Source organism: Ursus maritimus, unplaced genomic scaffold (genome assembly GCF_017311325.1).
Source record: "Ursus maritimus isolate PB19 unplaced genomic scaffold, ASM1731132v1 scaffold_3, whole genome shotgun sequence".
Classification (NCBI taxonomy): domain Eukaryota; kingdom Metazoa; phylum Chordata; class Mammalia; order Carnivora; family Ursidae; genus Ursus; species Ursus maritimus.
In genome coordinates this window covers 49,031,415-49,050,956 of record NW_024425563.1, presented here as the reverse complement: position 1 = coordinate 49,050,956, position 19,542 = coordinate 49,031,415, and the positions used below count along the sequence as shown (strand labels likewise).

The 19,542-nt window shown below is 43.6% G+C and overlaps 1 long non-coding RNA gene and 1 other non-coding gene across 3 annotated transcripts in view; one reads left to right on the top strand and one right to left on the bottom strand.

Moving 5' to 3' along the window:
- The window catches only part of LOC103658908, a 251,229-nt gene that overhangs the window by 13,862 nt on the left and 217,825 nt on the right, over positions 1-19,542 (bottom strand). For both annotated transcript variants that reach the window (XR_005838556.1, XR_567333.2), the window contains 2 exons: positions 15,549-15,683; positions 14,828-15,007 (listed from right to left, as the gene is read on the bottom strand). This is a non-coding gene — a long non-coding RNA (uncharacterized LOC103658908). The remainder of the gene's footprint in view (positions 1-14,827; positions 15,008-15,548; positions 15,684-19,542) is intronic.
- LOC121105983 lies at positions 11,095-11,198 on the top strand. The gene has a single exon (XR_005838713.1). It is a non-coding gene; the product is annotated as a U6 spliceosomal RNA (small nuclear RNA).

Here is a 19,542-nt window from a genome sequence, read left to right as displayed (position 1 = left end):
CACTTGGTTTGTGTAATCGCCTCCCTACATGGGCGTGTGGCCGGCAGTTGTACACTTTAACACACTGGTTCTAGCGTATTCCATCATATGGCTTTTCTAAGTCTCAATGAATCCTTTGTCGTTTTTATACAATGTCTCCAGACGTTGTTAAGGGATAAGCCTGAGTAAATCAGATACAGACAGGGGTCCAGCATCAAGGAGGCCGTCCAGGTAAGCAAGTGGGGTCCTGCCCACACCCATCTGACCAGAGCGTCCTCACTCTCAGGACTGGACGGCTACTGATTTCAGGAGTTTTCAGAAAGCTTCCCCAGTCTTGCAGGCTCTAGTTTCCGTCTGCCACCTCTACGGGGTTGGATGCAAATTCCCAGGAACATGAATCACCTGCTTTTCTCTAGGGTTTTCCTCCATCTTTGGCTCCAAATACTTCATTGCAGCAGTGCCAGAAAGAGGCCCCGGGAGAGAGGAGAGCTTGCATATTAATTCCAGTGGCGACGTAATGAGAATTTCATTCACTTACTTTGAATTCCCTGGTGTCCCCCATCCTCCCCTTGGCTCGTTAACTCTCCGTACCTTGCCCGGCTGCTGGGTCTCACGAGAACAAATGCACTCTCGGTTCCCGCAGCAGTTTGCCTGGTCCTCTCCTCCCCGCATCTCCCCCAGGACTTCACACTCTTCTGCTGCCGCCCCTCACAGAGGTCTTCATCCCGCACGCAGTGTGCGTCCTCCCTCTGCAGGAGAGGACAGCCTCCTCGGTGTGAGGCTCACGCCGAGGTTCTGCAATCTGATCGGGCTCTGCTGGTCTTGCCTTCTCTGATTCGGCATGTGTTCAGCCCCTAGTTCTCAGCCCACCCCACCCCAACACAACAAATATGCTCAAGGACTTCAGAGAGGGACCTCACTCATTTGGGATCAAATGATTTTCTGTAATCTGAGTCTACAATTCCAGACAAAGATTTAGGAGTGTGAGAATTTGTGCGGGGACAGGGAGGGAGGTTGTGGTTTGGGGAGAAAATGTAAACGAGAATTATAATCCATCCAACATGGGCCAGAGTCAAAGCTGACAGTTTCATTCTCAATTTAGATGAAGAAGCAAACACGCTTTCACACTAGAAAAATCTCATTTAGTCTCTGCTAACCACTTCTGCCAGAGGCCCAGGTGTGTGTGTGTGTGCGCGCGTGTGCATGGGCGTTAACTGGCCCCATAAACTGGGAAATGTAGGGAAAGGCGCTGTCCCTCCCCATCCTGTAGATCTGTCTGGTTGCTTTAAGGCTGCAGTGCTGAACAGACTCTTCAGGCTTTTTGAGGGGCAGGGCTGACGTCATGAGCATGCGCACTGGGCCCCACACCTGGAAGGACTCTGCGCTTGGAAATGCTCTGCTGTTGCTGTCCTAAAATTCTCAACAACTTATAACAAGGGATCTGCATTTCTGTTTAGCACTAGGCCCCATACGTTATGCAGCTGATCTTAGTGAGAAGTAGATCATAGATAGAACAATGGCCAAATATAAATGAGTTGTGTGATCTTGGGTCCATCACTTCACCCCTCTGAGTCTTAGCTGGGCTCACATTCGGTGGTTCTCAACTCTGGCTGTACCTTCAAATCCCCAGAGGAGCTCTGGAGAAATATCAATGGACTAGAATCCATTTGGAAAGGGGACTGGCATCAGAATTGTTTTGAAGTTTCATTTGAAGTTCTGCAGGTGATTCTGATGCAAAATTATTTCTGAAAATACAAGCCTAGACAATCTAAGCTCGTTTTCTGTGATCATGTATTCATTTTCCTTGGTACCTGTTCAAATTCCCGTGACTGCTGTGTTCCATAGTATAATCATGCTTGTTTTAATTTAAAACTAACATTTTAAATTTGTTATTATCTAGTAAAAGGACACTCCAGGAAGATGTACCATATTTAATTTGTGTATAACTCATGGCTTTGCACCCTCAGATGTGTGAGTAGCTCACTTTGAGAGGCCCAGGACTGTACTCACAGTGGTCTTTAAGGACCCTCATTTCTTCAGTATTCTTGGTGCCTATGCCCTGTCTCCCATAGATCTTTCCACAGATGGCCATATTCATGTGAGAAATGAATTCCTTAAATGTGTGTGTCCTGCCCTGCTAACATCACCAACCCTGGGCCTTCAAGGAAGTTCAATGTGTATACTAAAGATTGAGGTCAGAACAGGGAGTGATTGGTGTAGGCCCAAGGAAGGAATCCGAATTCTCAGCTGCTCCAACAAGTTAAATAAAGGAGTCTCACCCTTAGTCACATTGGGAAACATCAATACTGTTGAATAGTTGATACCAAGTTAGATTTCTTAGAGCTATCCTTGTATTACTCTAGACAAAAACAAGGCAAGTGCAAGTTTTTCTCTCCTGTTCTTCAGAATCCCTAAAAATGACCAAAATGCTCAGAGTGTGTTCTGCCAGCTTAATCAAGCCTTCCCACTAGGGGGTTAGTACATTACATGCCCCAAACCATCTTTCTTCTCTCATACAGCTGCCCTCAGAATAGGATTTGATAAACTAGTTCTCACTAAAGTGTCAATGACTGATGCCATCTCCTTAGTTTTTTCCAAGTGTAGTATATTACAACAGGGCTGCATTTACTTAATCCAAAAGAATATGGCATTAAGGTAGAATTTTAGGCACGGATGGTAAGCAAAGAGGGGTATAGTTAGACCTAGACCAGGCTTCCTGGACCTCCTCAAATAACATAGCTCCTCTGGCAGCTGGCCATATGTTTGTCATTTAAGCAACAAATAATGCTATCAGCAAGCAAGTCTTTGAACATATGAAAGCATGTATTTAAAAAATCAACCAACCAGATAAATGAAAAACCCAAGGATATCATTTGAATTTCTACTCAAATTGCTCAAAGATGGAAAGATGAATTAAGGGTGCTTCAGGAAAACCTGGCAGATAAACAAGCAGTTTAACATTAATGCTATGAAAATGAGTAAAGAAGAAAAGGGTGGATTGCAGTTAAGAAGGATAAAAGCAGGGGCACCTGGGTGGCGCAGTTGTTAAGCGTCTGCCTTTCGCTCAGGGCGTGATCCCAGCGTTCTGGGATCGAGCCCCACATCAGGCTCCTCCGCTAGGAGCCTGCTTCTTCCTCTCCCACTCCCCCTGCTTGTGTTCCCTCTCTCGCTGGCTGTCTCTCTCTGTCAAATAAATAAATAAAATCTTAAAAAAAAAAAAAAAAGAAGGATAAAAGCATAAAAGGCAAATTTCTGGCGTCCCCCAAACACTTTGGATCCAAGAAACCAGCTAAGGGAGATAAGTGAAAGATTTAACAGAGAAAGCAGCCAAGGAGCTGGGAGGAAAGGGAGTGGGTGCTGACATGCAGCCACCTCCCCTCACCAGACCCTGGGTCCTGCTACACACGTATGTTCATATGTTTGTCCAAAGGGAGCTCCTTTTTCTCCTATGTCCATCTGGAGGGAATGGTGCTTTCTGATTGGTCTATCAGAAGAACACTCTCCTAATTTTCAAGAAGATTTCCTATAGGCCAGCAGCAACCCTGGAACCAATCCCAGTTAATCTGTGGTCTGTATGCAGAAAATGTAAAAGCAAGAATAGCCAAAGCAAGCGGAATGTCACAAAAATTCAGACCTAGACCCAACAAGGAAGGCATTAAAAAAAAAAAAAAAAAAAAAGCAAGCAAAGGAATTGAGATTGTTAAAAGAAACACATTTAATGAGTCTCTGAAATGTTTTCACCAGGTCAACCCCTGCCTGGAAGAGATGAAAAAGAACTGAGGTGACCTACCTCGCTCCCTTTCCTGCCAGGACTGACCTTTAATTTGGGAACAATGTAAAAGGCCCGTGCAGGGCTCAGGGTGGTGCCTCTTGAAGTCTACAAGCCAAAGAAGTTCCCCTTTTATATTTTGCTAATTTAACGTGAAAGTGTGCGATAGGCTCCTTTGCAACCTTGACAGCGAGCTTTCTGGGAAGGTGTCTAATATTGGACATAAAATGAAGACATGAATCGATGAGACTCATTAATATTCATAGACAGCAGATTAAGGTTGGTGGGAAAAATTATTTATGAAACCGGGGTATTGTCTTCCTCTCACCAAAAGGATTTTGTTTGGAGAGGATTGCATCGGGTGACAGGGCCATGACAGATTAGGTATGAATTTGCAGATTTCTTGGTTTATCTCCCAAGAAAAAGAATCTGAAGCATTTGCAAGCAAAGAATGTGCTGGGCTCAGAGCAGTAAATGCTTCAGCACCGAGCGCCGGTAGGTGTAATGAGGTTCAGACACCGCGGGCGTGATGGAAAGCACTTGGAAGGGAATGAAAGAATGGATTCAGAGTGTGGTTATGTAACAAAGGAACGGGCTGAAAGCAGAACAGGGCTCAGCTGATGGCAAGAAAGGTGGGGGGATGAAACATAGCGCCTTCCTTTTTTGTTATGCATGTGGGGGATGGGTGATAGCACAAACCTGAATAATATGTGTAATTTACAATCTTTTCTCACATTAAATATGTATTTGTTGTGCTGCGTAAGAAGCCTTTGTGTTACTTCTGACTGTAGTTAGTATACGCTGTTTTATAATCTAATAAAGACAAGAGTGAAAGTCAAGGAGTTAGGAAGTTGTCTCCGATCCTCAGAGAAACTCTGTTAACAGTACTCTTTACTTACACAGTTTGAGGATTTATTGGTAGTCCCTTATCTCCGTGAGCCCTTTCCTCCTTTATCTTTCTGATCCTTTACAGGCTTGTGGAAATAAGCTGTAGACATCTGCTGAAATTTTAAAGTGACAGGTGAAATTTCTTTTTTCCAGAATTAAGCATTGAGAGTGGCAGAGTGAGAACCTGAGGATAAGACCTTGAATTGTTCCCTAGGGCGTACAGCATGCCGTGGATTTTTAAAAAGGAGTTTTCTGTTGAATGGGCTTCAAAAAATTCAGTCCCCTACTCATGGGCCCAGCCCATCACAGTTTGGTGGTTGCTGTGGTGTTGTAACCGTAACTGGGGAAGAAGGAGCGGTCGTCCATTTTAGATTGTTAACCCACAAGGCTTAAATTAAGTAAGATCTCCAGATCAATGAAAAAAAATTTTTTTTTGGATATGCAGATGAAATTTAAAAATGTGTTCCCAGGAATTTGATAGGCCAATCTTTGAGGACGGAGACCAGGAGCCAATCTAAGCAGAGCTTTATGCCAAACAAGACAGCAGAGACTAGGCGGGGGAAGAAAATCAGGGTTTGCAAGCCGGAAGAATTCTTGGCTGTGATCTGCCCTCATCTCTTCATGTGGAAAAGTGTAGAAATGAAGAGTGATAAAGAACTCAGCCAGACGGATCAACAATGCGTGGGACATCCATACGATGGAGTATTGCTCAGTCATAGAAAGGAGCGAAGCCCGACACACGCCACGCCGTGGACGAACCCCCAAAATATTATGCAGGGCAAAAGAAGCCAGACATCAAAGGTCACATATTTATGGCTCCATTTGTAGGCCGTGTCCAGACTCGACAAATCCATAGCGACAGAAGGCAGATTGGTGATTGCCGGCGGCTGGAGGGAGGGAACGTGGGGGGTGACTACTAACAGGATGGGGCTTCCTTTTGGGGTGATGGAAATGTTCTGGCATTATACGGTGGGAGCGGTTGCATCACCTCATCAATAGGTTGAAAATCCACTGAATTGTTCACCTTGCTATGGTGCATTTTATGTTCTATGAATTTTATCATAGAAAAAAGGCAAAAAGAAAAAAAGAAGAGAGGGCTTGACGAAAATCTTTAGCAAGGACTGGAGCCCAGGCCTCCTCGTCTGAAGGGAGGGTCCTTTCTATTCATAGACCCTCTTCTGGAATCATGTTTTTAGTGTTAAAGTAACATATATGCAATAACAAAGAAGACCAACTATATCAAAATGAAATTATCAAAATATTCTTCAAAAAACCCCACAAGTGTGTGGTCTAGGATCACATGTGCTTCTAGAATGGCACAGTAAAGAACAGTAACTAGCAGCTGCTCTGGCCTTATTGTCGTTTCAGAGTCGTGATGAACAAGTGTGATTCTACACAATGTCTGCAACAACTGCAATGGGGTATGAAATCTGTGATTTTTTTTTTAAGATTTTATTTATTTATTTGACAGAGACAGCCAGCGAGAGAGGGAACACAAGCAGGGGGAGTGGGAGAGGAAGACGCAGGCTCCCAGCGGAGGAGCCCGATGTGGGACTCGATCCCAGAATGCCGGGATCACACCCTGAGCCGAAGGCAGGCGCTTAACGACTGCGCCACCCAGGCGACCCTGAAATCTGTGATTTCTGTTAATGACAAAATCACAGGTCCTAATTCTGATTTCTTGCCGACCCTCATCATTAAGGGAATGCTAAATTTCAGTTAGAAGGTAGTGAAAATAGAAATACATGTATTTGTTCACATCTGAGATCATAGATCCTCCAGTTATACATATGGGTCACTTGGGGGTTCATAGGCCCCGTTACGAATCCCTACATTGCACCACTTTGGATTGTATCCAGGAAAAAGTGCAAAGGACTCAAAATATTTAATAAGCCATTGTCGTTTAATTACTTGGGGAGGATGGTTTCCAATCTCAGCCACTGGCGAACAGCAGAAGTAACATCTAAGGAGACTTCTTGTCATTCTTTGAAGAGCACATAATAAACTACCTGATTTAGTAGGCAGATAAGGCCCCTATACGCAAATAGGTTTCATTGTGTTTGTGTCAAGTCTCAGGTTGTAGGGTGCCGTCTGCAGGACAATTTTGAGGTGCCGTTTCCTGCTGGGGGTGTTGGTAAGCTCTGCGATAGATTCGTGTGATTATTGATGTCTGCTCCCGAGCCCAGAAAGAGGAGTGGTGACCCCCCTGATCCTATTAACTCCCACCCCTAGATGCTGAGCACTTCTTCCTAGACCTACCGCCTATCTCTTAATGCTTAGCAATTCAGTCCTCAGCAATTCTACGCAAATGTGTGATGTTAACACAGAAGGTAAATTAGCCATGCAGACGTTCGGCGGGGCTTTTCTTTTCAACAACAAATCCCATTGTTTATTAGCATGACAATATGCTACCAATGAAATGACGCTTATTAAGAAGCTATCATTCAGAGAATGATATTAACACGCAGAAGTACTTCAGAAAACACGGTACTTCCCGTTTAAAATACTGCTAAGCTCTGCTTTTTAATTTACTCAAGCCCTGCAGGTCCTCTCAGAACTAATTGAAACTCACAGTGAAGCTTCCAGGCACCACCAAGAGCCGAGGTTTTGACCTAAGGAGCCAGGAGGCCAAGTGCTCCCCAAGTCTGTGGCTTTCCCTCGGACGCGCCAGGGGGTCACAGCCTACCGTGAAGTGGGGGTCTGGGTATCTGCCCAACAGGTGGCCAGCCTCTGATCGTGGGTGTTGGTCCACTGCCTTTGGTCCTATTCCTTTAGTTAGTGAAGGTAACAGCTACCCGGCCCAGGCCTGCAAGGGAACGCGGCTTCTGGAGCTCGATTCTCTGCGCTGTTCTCCTCAGTGTACCACACAGATGAGGCAAACGTGATGTGTCTGGTCTGTATGCGTGTATGCATAAGCAAATGTGATGTGTTTGACCTGTGTGTACTATATATATTGTGTGTACGTCTCTCTGTCGTCCTCCTCCCTTTGGAATTGCTTTTCCCCCACTGTTCAGGATGAGAAGGAAAAGAGCGTACGGTGAGCGGGTGGGTAGTCATCTCAATTCCCTGACCCTTAACTTTTAAGTCAGTTTGACTGGACGACTTAGTTTGGCCTTCTGGCTTCTACTTAATCATTCTTCAGAGACTCTATTCCTCCAAATAACCTTGTGGGCAGTGAATTTGACTCCTGATGCTTCTGAAGCCTGAAATGGTAGTGTGTTTTGAGATTGGCAGGAAGCTCTCCTCCATCCATTTCATCCCCCCTCACTTGTGAGTCTGAGGTTCCTTTGATTTTTGATACTTGGACCAGCTTCACATAAAGTGAGAGCCCCTCCTGGGAGGCAGTAGGAGACTGGAGATGCAGGGCCTTCCCCCCTTCCTCACTCATCCAGGGCAGACTGCACTAACTGAACACAACACTCTTTCCTGCGAAACTGGGTCTGGCCTCAGAGACCTTGTGAACACGGTGGAAGCCAACCGTGGAAGTCAACACGTAAGGGGAAACCTACTTGCCAACCTGACATTGAACCCGTGTCAATGAACAGTGAAGGCGTGAGGTTTGCATAACTGATCACTAGCTCATTGGGCAGTGGTAGGCGTGCCTCTCAGTTAACACTTGAGGGTCAATGTGTGTGCTTCTTACACAAGCCACTTAGACGCTCCTGTTTAAGGGCTTCTCTTAAACCACAGCAAAATATATCCACCTTGCCCATCAATCTATGTGGGAGAGCCTAACGGAGAGGATTGCTGGGGGGTGCTATGTGTCAATCCCCTGTGCGCTGGGAGGTGCTCTGGCCCTCTGGCATGTCAAGCCGGTCCTGGCACAGGCCAGCCCCTGTGTCCCTCTCGCTCAGTGTACTGCCTCCTGGCCCCTGGGGTTTGCCCACACCAGCCCCAGCGGCCTAGGAGCGCCAGCTCTTCCATTTTCCCTAGACCTCCCTTGCCTTCTTCTCCGAGCATTATTTGCCCACCTTTGCATGAACTGAAATCCCTCCCATCTCCCTGCTGTCTTCGCGAGCAAGCACAGCTTTATAGCACACCAGGCGTTGTGTTAATCATTAGTGGTGTATGATGTTTCATGATCACAAAATCCCCTTTCCCTCCACTTTGCTTCTCTCTTTACAGCCTCCCTGACCATTATATCGGCCGTTGGCCATTGGAAGGTGTCCCCTCGCTTCGTAGAGATAATCCCCTTGCTGAACAGAGGTACTCATTAACACTTTTGTACCCAATAACCCTCTGTCATAGATGACTCTGCTGGAGCCAAGCTCTTCTCTCCAGTGCAAAACCATGCCACGGCACAGCCTCACCCCTGCACCCCACCTCTTGATTGTCTGAAATTTCAGGCAGCAAAGGATCAGCCTGTGCAGCTGAGAGTAAGTCAGGCAGTAGGGATCCGTCCCATAAACTAACGGCTTCACTTAGCTGCAGCCTTGTCTTCTGCATGAAACTCTTCTCTCTCAATGTCGTAGGCTTCTCAGGGCGGGGAAGAGAATAAGAAATTCATCCTCCTCCTGTCGGCTTCCACTCAGGCAAAGAGTGAGTCTGAACGGGAATCTGAATCTTAGCTTCCATCTTCTGAAACACAGTGTAGGCTGGGATCTCCTGAGCCACCTAGCTAGAAGCCTGACCTGGGAATCTGAGAATCTGTCAGTGGGGTGCAGGAAGTACAATGGTGTGCAAAGTGTGGGATGCCACCCCCCCCGCCCCCCTGTCCCTGCCAGTCTGGAGAAGTAAAGTGAGCTCAAAACAATTAGCCAAAGGGATCAACTGTCTGTTTCCCAGACTCAGCTTCTGGCTAAAGCTACCGCAAAGTACAAAGGTGCCAGGCAGCTAAGAAAAACATGGATAATCCCAAATATTCACTTTCCTCAATTTCAAAGTTTTCATGGTGTCTTTCCCACGGCCGTTACTCCAGTCAGCAGAGGACCTACTGGGCCATGGAAGGGCCCTGGCTTTAGAACGAGAAGACCAGGGTTGAGTGCTGGCTCCTGCACTTGCTGGTGGTGTGACCTTGACCAAGTCCTGGGCAGAACAATCTCATGGAACCAAAGTGCCCTGTTGGTAAACAGGGAACCATTAGAATGTCTTTTGCTCTCGGCAGCGTTATGAGGTTCCAATAGCACGAGGTAGACTTGAAAGCCAATTATGTGTGGCAATCGGCATTACAAAAACAAGGACTTTTTCCTTTTTCTCCATCGTTCGACAGCCCATGATCGTCCTGGGAGCCCCTCTCCCCCCAGCTCTCCTGCCTGGCTGTATCCAGCATTTGCCGGGGCCACCCAAGGCCCGGTTAGTGGGGTGCTCAGTGGGGTGGATGGGGGTGAATTCATGATGCCTCCATCTCGCCCATGCAGATGGGTAAGGCAGCTGAAATTAATGACATTCCAAGCCACTGCAGTGCTCATCTGCTTAACAATCCAATTTCTAGGACATTTTAGAAGTTGTTAGCTGACTGCCAAAAATGAGGGTCATTAAAAATAGATTCACAGCTGTTCAGGAAGCCAGAGATATAATTTTACCTTCATTATGCCTTATTGCAGATGTTATTGATTTAATCTCATTGCATTTTACTGTGTAATATCAATTCACACTGTCTTTGACTTGGAAATTAGGAACTGTATTTATTCTTCTTATTCTCATAGCACGGCTATGCTGAGACTGACAGCCACAATGACACCAGATTCCAAGGTGGTGGCACCATTTGGGCAAGGCCTAATTGTAGGGGTGCAGAGCTAATTCCGTGTCATTGCCTATGAGAAAAATCATCTAAAGATGGGGTCTGTGGGGCGCCTGGGTGGCACAGCGGTTAAGCGTCTGCCTTCGGCTCAGGGCGTGATCCCGGCGTTATGGGATCGAGCCCCACATCAGGCTCCTCTGCTATGAGCCTGCTTCTTCCTCTCCCACTCCCCTTGCTTGTGTTCCCTCTCTCGCTGGCTATCTCTATCTCTGTCAAATAAATAAATAAAATCTTTAAAAAAAAAAAAAAGATGGGGTCTGTGCCTTTTAAGAGTGGGTCTACCCACACAAATAATTTAAATAAATGAATCAAAAGAACACTTGATTGGTTGGTTCGATGAATCTTTCACTTCTCTGGCAATTCTTTTATCCTGAATATTTCACATTCAAAGTTGCTAGAGAATTTAATCTGAAATAAATTAGTATACATTAGGATATTGTTTTCCAAGAGGGATTTCTCAGAACATTTGTCTTGAGATACTCTATGATTTAAAAAAAAAAGATCCAGTGGCACCTGGGTGGGTCAGTGGGTTAAGGGTCTGCGTTTGGCTCAGGTCATGATCCCAGGGTCCTGGGATCAAGCCCCATGTCTAGCTCCCTGCTTCTCCTTCTCCCTCTGCCCCTCCCCCTGCTCATGCTCTCTATCACTCTCTCAAATAAATAAATAAAAATCTTTAAAATAAAAAATAAATAAAAAATTAAAATTAAAAAAAGGTCCAGTACTCATTTGACAGCACATATACTAAAAATTGAATGATACAGAGATTAGCACGAGCCCCTGTGCAAGGATGACATGCAAATTCATGAAGCATTCCATATTTTTTATATGAATAAAATAAAATAAAATGAAATAAAATGGGTCCTAAAGCCAAAAAGTCTGGGAAACACTGTATGATAAGTCTTTCTTTTAAGGAGTTACAATATATTGTAGCATATTAAAAGCTCCAAGCAAGAAAGAAATTTGCTCACTTTGTTTAATCCAGCATTTTCCAAACTAAAGTGATACAGAGTCATTTGTTCTCCCCACCCATTAACGTCTCTGAGTGCTAGTGTGCTGAGGAATACCATTTTGGAGTCACTGCTTTAAGACGGTACTGGAAGAAGGAAGGCCAGCTCATGGCTAGGAAGTCCCACACCTTTGTGGACTGCCAGGATGGCCGCCATCTTGAACCTAAATGAGCCATTCCTGTTTTACAAAGGTTTGGCTCATGAATTTTTTTTACCTGAGTGTCTGCTGCTTCATCTCTGCTCCTTTCCCTATTTCACTGTCTCAGTCTCCAGACTCAGGTTCCATCCCACTCACTTCCAATTTCCAGCCTCCTCACCACCCCATCAACTCTGTCCCAAGAGAACTTTTCAGTCTCATCACTCACAGGTGCAGAGGGGTTCAGGGAGGCCCATGTCTATTCTATTTTTACTAGATTCAGCTCATTTCCTCAATTAAATAAGTAGCTCTACATGAGTGAGACAATTTGTTCATACGGTGGGCTCCAAAGCCTATATGACATCAAGTATAAAATGATTCCAAATTCGTCCTGGTTTTTGTAACATTAATATGTTTCGTGGCCTTTAGCAACTCATTTAGCCACTCTGTCTTGACGAGTGGTTGGCACGCACGCCTAAAGACGCACAGGTGTCTCTGTCTATATTTATAAGGGCTTAGAAAAGAGCCCCATGTTGCCAACAATGGCATGAAGAGGTTCCATATGCACCACTTGGTTTGATGAGCTCACACTGAGGGTTTTGCCAACCGCAGTGGACATCACCAAGGATGGCGTGGCCCAAGAAGTTTTACTCCATTTCTGCCTGCTACCTGGCACACTTCCAGATGTCACTAGTTTCCAGGCTGCTGAAGGTCTGTGGGACCTCATACTTGTATTACGTGTATGTCTATGTCACTTTCTTTTATTTCATAGAAAATATTACCCCTTGATCATGACACCTAACATTTGCTACCAGGTGGCAGAGAATGTTAAGCAACTTCATTACGATCTCTCTCTAGCCCTTCCTTGTCTTTCCTACTGCACCTTGGCTGACTTCCCTACACCCAGCCAGTCCCCAGTGGTGACTTAACATCACGTCTCAGGATGACAACCGTGGGCAAAAATTGGGGCAGGGTTTAGGCCCAAACCAGGGTTCAGAGCACAGACCTGATCTTATCTGGTACTTACTCCCCACAGTTTCTAACTCCCCAATAACAGACAACTTGTGCCCCACCCCCAGATTGTGAGCCATATCGGGCCTGACCTTTTTACTTCTCCCCCTGTCCACCACGGTGACTAGCACGGAGTTCAATGCCTACTTACTCATCCCTGGGTTAGCCTCTCCAGCCAGTAAGGGATAGAGCCAGTGTGGGATTCAAAGTCTCTCGACAGGAAGATTCATCACGCAGAACCAGTTCTGTCCCGAGGGTGTGATTCCACAGAGCCGTCAGCTCACTCCTCCGTGGGCCGACTCCCTTCTCACGGCAATTCCAGTCGAGTAGCGAAGACTGAAAAGCTCGCTGGGACTCATAACTGCATACATTGTTGTGCCACAGAAAATTATCCAGATTTTCTTTTTAACAATGTAGCGCATGCATACAGGTTCAAGGATGGCATTTGGGACAGGCAGGTGGCACAGCTATGATTACAAACTCATAAGGTCATAGGTGTTCCAACGTGAGAGATCTTGGAGGACATTTGGAGGAACGTCCTTATTTTTGTAGTTAGGAATTTGAACTCCAAAGACCAGCACAACTCAGACACACAACTAATTGACTAAATTATGCTGGAGAATTCCTTTTTACATAAACCCAAATGGAAGAATTCATTTTCAAATCCTTTATTGATACCTATTTTTCTTTCCAGTATTTGAGTTATGTTACGTTTTAGTAGCTCTGATGTGATTCAGAATTATGTCCCTTTTAAACTCAAACTAAAGTGAAATGTCCAACGAAACTCTAAAGAATCTGAGACAATGACAGACCACAAAGGAAAAGTCAATTTGGACCCATACTTGAATATCCTGAAAATTAATGCAAGAGCAAAATATAACTCATCTGTACACTGTACGGAGAATACAGTGATGAATAACTAGTTTTCCTTCCCCTGGCCACTTATATATTATATGAGCATATACTTATATATGACAAACCCAGACATATTAAGAAAAGAATAGAAAAATGAAAACGCTTCTTTACAGGACTTAAGCTACTCCATTAACATCGCTACCAAACAAAGGAATAAAAAAATAAGAAATTGAAAACAGACATAAAGAAAAACTAGCAGAGCGGCGCCACCTCGTGTCGATAATCTGAAAAAGCATCTGCCCTTTCCTGCGCCCTCCTGTGGTAGAATTTACCATTCCTCATAGGCCAGAAAGCTAATTTTATAAACATTGGTTTCTTTTCTCCGCTCTCGGTGGGAGATGGAAAGAGATAGCATCTCAGCACATTTTCTTAGCAAGGTATACCTTCAAGCACTATATTTAAGACAAAACAGCTACGGAGATCCAATTTCCCGTTGATCACACAATAGTCTTCCTTTACACGATTTCAAGTGAACTGTACTCATTACCTTTAAAATCTGAATAATCTTAAAAGACATAGGCCTTTCTGTTCCCATGACATTCTGTTCAACATGAAATTTTATGAACACCATTCCTGTATCAACATTTTAGTAATGCTTCAAAGCCAAAACAAACTTTAATTACAGCAAAAAAAAAAAAACTAATTTAGAAGTAAGAGAGAATATGAACCAGAACTAAGATTTATCTTCCTCTGTGCCTCGGTTTACCTAACTGTAAGGTGGAAATTGTTCTGACTCCAGTCTACCTACCTTCCCTTAGGAGTGGGGAGAGTGGCCATTGACAGGATTACATGAGCTCGTCGGTGGATGCTACTGAAGAGTAGAAAGTATACGATTTAGACAAAACTGAGATGTTTTGTTGTTTCTATTAAGAGTTGAATATTTTGGTGCTGATCTCTAACATCAGCGCTGCCTGAGCGAAGGAAAGAACAGTGAATGAGAGAACTAGATGAACTTCACTAGTCCCATAATCTATCCTTGGATAAGTCATTTAAGTCTGGACTCTGTTCTCCATAGGGCCTGTTTTGGCTCTAATATCCTGCAGTTAGATAATGCGATTGCAATCTCCCTGCCGCTGTCCCAGCACAGGCCCTCGTTACCTCTTATCTGGACTATTGCAATATCTTCCTAACACATCTCTCCCAGCTCCAATCCATCCGGGCAAGTAATCAAGGAAGACAGGTATTTCCAGCATAAATCTTCCTCAAGTGTAAGTTCAATCATCCCATTCCCCTGCCTAAAAGCCTGAAGTGGCTCCCCATGGCATTTTGCAGGGCAACCAGCCTTTATCGGCATCTACTCTGTGCCAGACAGTATAATTGGTGCTTTCCGTGCCCAATGTCATTACATTCTTGCAATGATACTTCAGTTTGGCAGGACTTACCTCATTTTCATGGAGGAGGAAGCTGAAGCTCCTAGTTGTTCAGGGAACTGATTCAACCCCAGTGAAAGACTGAAGAGTCTGGGATGCAAATCCAGGTCTCTGGTTTGAAAATTCGTGGTCATTGTGAGCAGTTAAGGTGTAGACTTGGGAGCCAGAAATGCTGGGGTTGGAATCCAGGCTCTGCCAAACATGGTTACACATTGCATGACCATTGGAAATTTCCTCATCTCCCTATGCCTCAGTTTCCTCACCTGTAAAATGGGCACTTAGCGTTTTGTGTTATGATTACCACATTTTCTCATTGAACTAGGTATGAAGTTCCTCCCTTAACATTCAAGGGGCTTTTAACCTTCTGTTTTTTCTCCTACTACTTTCTAAGAGTCCAATGCTGAATTGTTCCGATCCCTCCCCAACCCTACCCTCACCCCCCATGCTTAGAAGTGTATTGACCTTCCTCCAAGGTCTCTGCTTTTGCTGCTGCTGGTGGTCTCCCTCTTCAGAAAGTCTGTTTCCTCCTCTCTACCGACCCCTAGTGGTTAGCACAGTGATGGGCATGTGGCAAGCATGTAATAGATGTTAGACATTATCAGTATCACGGTAATTGATGGTGTTATTAATAATATCCTTCGAAGCCCAATGCCAAAGCCACATCTTTCATGAAAATTTTCCAATCCTCATGTGAGGTGTTATCCTCTTCTGAACTACCTGAATATTGCCCTACCTGTCACTTAGCACACTTGCAGGTACTGCTGACCGATTCAGTAGTTGCCAGCCACATGTGGCCGTTGCCCTTGAGATGAGGCTGATCCAAACTGAGATCTGCTGTAGGTGTAAGATATATCCATATCCAAAGACTCTGTATAAATAAAAAGAAATATTAAAAAGTTTCATCAGTATTTCAATTTTTAATATTTTAATTTTTATTGATTACATGTTGAAATGATAATATTGAACATATTAGGTTAAATAAAATATATTATTAAAATTAATCTCACCTGATTCTTTTTATTTTTAATTAAAATTGCATGCATGATTTCCTTTATATTGCTATCAGAGAGCACTATTCTAAGGTAGTTATTTTTAACAACTGTTCTGATTAGAAAATGTAGTTCATAGTCACGGTATAAAGTGGAGAAAATATAGAAAATCACAGGGTAGGAAAGGTGGTGTATCTCACCACTGAGGAAGAAACACTACTGTATATGTTCTAGGATTTTTATTTATAAATATATATATTTTTGGTAAAACGGGTTTTTTTTACAAAGCCAAGATTATAACCTAAATGTTTTGTTGCCTGCCTTTTCCATTTACCATAGTGTAAATCTTTTCTGTTTCATTAAATCTTCTTTTTTAAAAAAATATTTTATTTATTTATTCATGAGAAACAGAGAGAGAGAGACAAAGGCAGAGAGAGAAGCAGGCTCCGGCTGAACAGGGAGCCTGATGTGGGACTCAATCCCAGGACCCTGGGATCATGAGCTGAGCCCAAGACAGATGTTTAACGAACTGAGCCACCCAGGCGCCCGTTTCATTAAATCTTCTACAGCTTCCTTTTTAATGGCTGTGTAAGTATCCTGTTTATGGCTATACCACATACTTCATTAAGCCAATCTGTGAACATGCCAGAGTTCGGCTAGATGCGCACCAATCCTGTTTCCTCTTCTTGGACATAGTGGAAGATTATGTTTCCCAGCATCCCTTGCAGTTAGTTGTGGCCACATGACCAGGTTCTGGCCCATGAAATGTGGTCAGAATGATGTAAGCCATATCCATCCCATAACAAATCCAGGCGTTCCTCTTTGCTCTCTCTCTTCATTCATCTGTTGAATGCAGGGGTCGAGATGAGGACTCCGAGGTTGTGAAAGATAGTAGAACTACATAAAAGGAGTCAGGATCCCTAAATCACTACATGGAAAGTCACCAAACAACCATCTCCAACTGTATCCTGAGCGAAAAATAAACTTGATTGTGTTAAGCCACTGAGATTTGGTATTATTTGTTAGAGCAAGCTAGTGTTAATTCCCTTAACACCTAGTATGAGCGTTCGGATTACTTCTGGTTTTTGTTTTTATAATCTGCAGCATTAGGATAAATTCCTAGAAGTTGAATTGCAGTGTCAAAGGATACGTACATTTTTACAATTTTTGGAAACTATTGTCAAAATTCCCTTCAGACTTCTTGTATTCCTTACCAGACAGAAGCCATTTGATAAATTTCACTTTGATTTCTTCTAAGAATCTTGTAGATAATAGGTATGTGTTAAATACTAAGCAAATGTACATATGCTCAAAGTACATATGCAAAAGGAAATTACTTTCCAAATAATGACTCCAAAGTGTAGATTTCAGAAACTGCATGAATTGTATGGATGCCTTTAAGAAATACAGGTTATAGAAAAATGGCAGCAAGTAACATCAATGTGCTTGGCTGAGGACGTCTTTTAAAAAGAAGGTGTGTTCATTTCTACTTGTCACAGTGAAGCCATGAATAGAGTCAGCCGGTTTGGGCATATACCCTCCCCACCATGGGTTGCTGATATGCAGTTGGCCACTTGCAATTTTTTTTTTTTTTGCATCTTCTTGTTCCTCCATGGATTCCCCCTATGAATCTCATTGCATATATCTGTGCTATGCATTTTTTCATGTATCACAAATGGTGATTTATTTGTAACTACATTTAGTCCTTTAAGAGACATAGATATCAGATTTGGGAGGGGTGAAGTTAAGACTAAATAATTTTTAAGATTCTGTCTGAATCTAAAATTCCACGAGAGGTTCTGCAAAGAAATGAATTTAATTATCTAGTGCATGGGCCTACTCTAAAAGAAATCACTGACCAGACTGGAGGCCAAATTTTAGTCTTTTGGATGTTTAGTTTTCTAGAAGCCCAAGCAGTGACAATAGCTTATCTTTCTTTTAACCACAAACCAATGCTGTTTCTTCTTGTTAAAAATCACTGAAATAACTCCAACCCCTCATTACCCAACAATGCAAGTTTAAGTGCAAAATTCTTTCAGAAGAATATGGTTTTACTTTGAGTGGAGTTGAAGTTTTCAAGTCCTCAGGATGCTGAGAACAGCAAAAACCCAGATTCTAGTCTTCCTATAATGAGGTAATTCTCGTGCTATTGTAGTAAACACTTATACAACAACCACAGAGGAATGAGAATAAAATCCTATCATATTCTTTCTTGAAGGATAATGGAGTTGTAGACCAAATGGATTTGAGAACACCCCAAGAACAGCTACACGGTTAAAAATATCTATTTGATGCTAAACAACATTGCTGGTTTGTTTTCTGTAGCTGAATTGACCTGACCGTCCAGCTATTGAGGGTCACAAAGACAGGCCTCCTTGTGGAGGATGAGGAAGGAAATAGTATCTTGTAACTAAATGTTACTAAATGTTACATCTCTTGAATTGCTCAGAAAGAGATGGGCTTTGGGGGAGCAAAGCTGCTGGCATATAAGCATTTCTTTGTTTTATTTGGACCTTTTCTGTTCTTCTGTGGTTAGATGGTGTTCTTTAAACGATAAACCCATCATCTTCTTTGACTGGCCCAATGGCAGGGCTCTAGGTGAGACGTGCTATCCACCAACTTCCTTTGCAATCTCTCTCTCTTTCATACTCAGTCAAAACCAAGGCTAAGAAAGTCTCCTCTGAAGGACAAGACCCCATCAGGCCACAGAGCAGTAGAGCTGAAGTGTGACTCACACATGAGGAAAATGAGGCACAAGGAAGAATTATCTTATTCTCTGCACTATCTTCCACCTACCTCTCCTCCCGCAGTAGCAGTTCTGTGAACACAGGGATCTCATTCTCCAGCACCTAGAACATGCCTGGCATTTACAGAACGCCCACAAATACATTTCTGAAAGGCAGAGGTAAGAGAAGAGAGCCATGAAACTCTTCAGGGAGAAAATTTTTAAGAAAGAGCAAAAGTGCCAGGTTGCCTAACACCTGCATGGTCAGTATTTATCGACCACCTATAATACGCTCGATGCGGCACCCAAAATGGAAACAGGAGTAGAAGCAATAACAGAATAAGATTCCAATCATTTTCTAGTCCGAAAGCAAGTTTCTAGCTTACATCAACTTATACCTGAGAAATGGATCTCAAAAAAGGGCGGAAAAATACTCATTGGCTTTAAAGGAAAGCACGTGCCTTTCATTACGAGCATGCTCTCTGCTGTTTTGCATAAGTGACTTCCCCTATCTCTAAATCAATTGATGGTATGAGAACGGCTACCCATGCTCCTATCAGATGACATTTGCCCTTTTTCTTTGCCATTTAGTGTACGTTTTTAAATAATATAGGGGCATTGAGACTCTTTAAATAAGGAAAGCATTTCAGGGATCCATTTTGCATCATCTTGATCATCAAGAGGAAGGCTAAGCGTGGCTCGACTGGACAAGGTGGGGACAAAGAGTCGGGGCAAAGTAGAATTCTCTTGTATTGTAAAGAGCTTTACCTGCAAAAATCAGTCAGCCTTTCTTATGGCTCGTTTCATGGGTGATTCCTCCTCATTCATGGACAAGCACCGAGCACAAGGCCCTTTGTAGGTCTTCAGTGAATGCAGTGTTTATTAAGTTTAGCAAAATCCTCCCCAGATGCTCTCCCTACCCTCGAAACTGAGGCTCGTTGCCCTTCTCGTCTCCTTTCTTTGTCCGGGCCACCTTCATTTTGGCTTTAGCTGTACACGGTACTCGGGGAAAT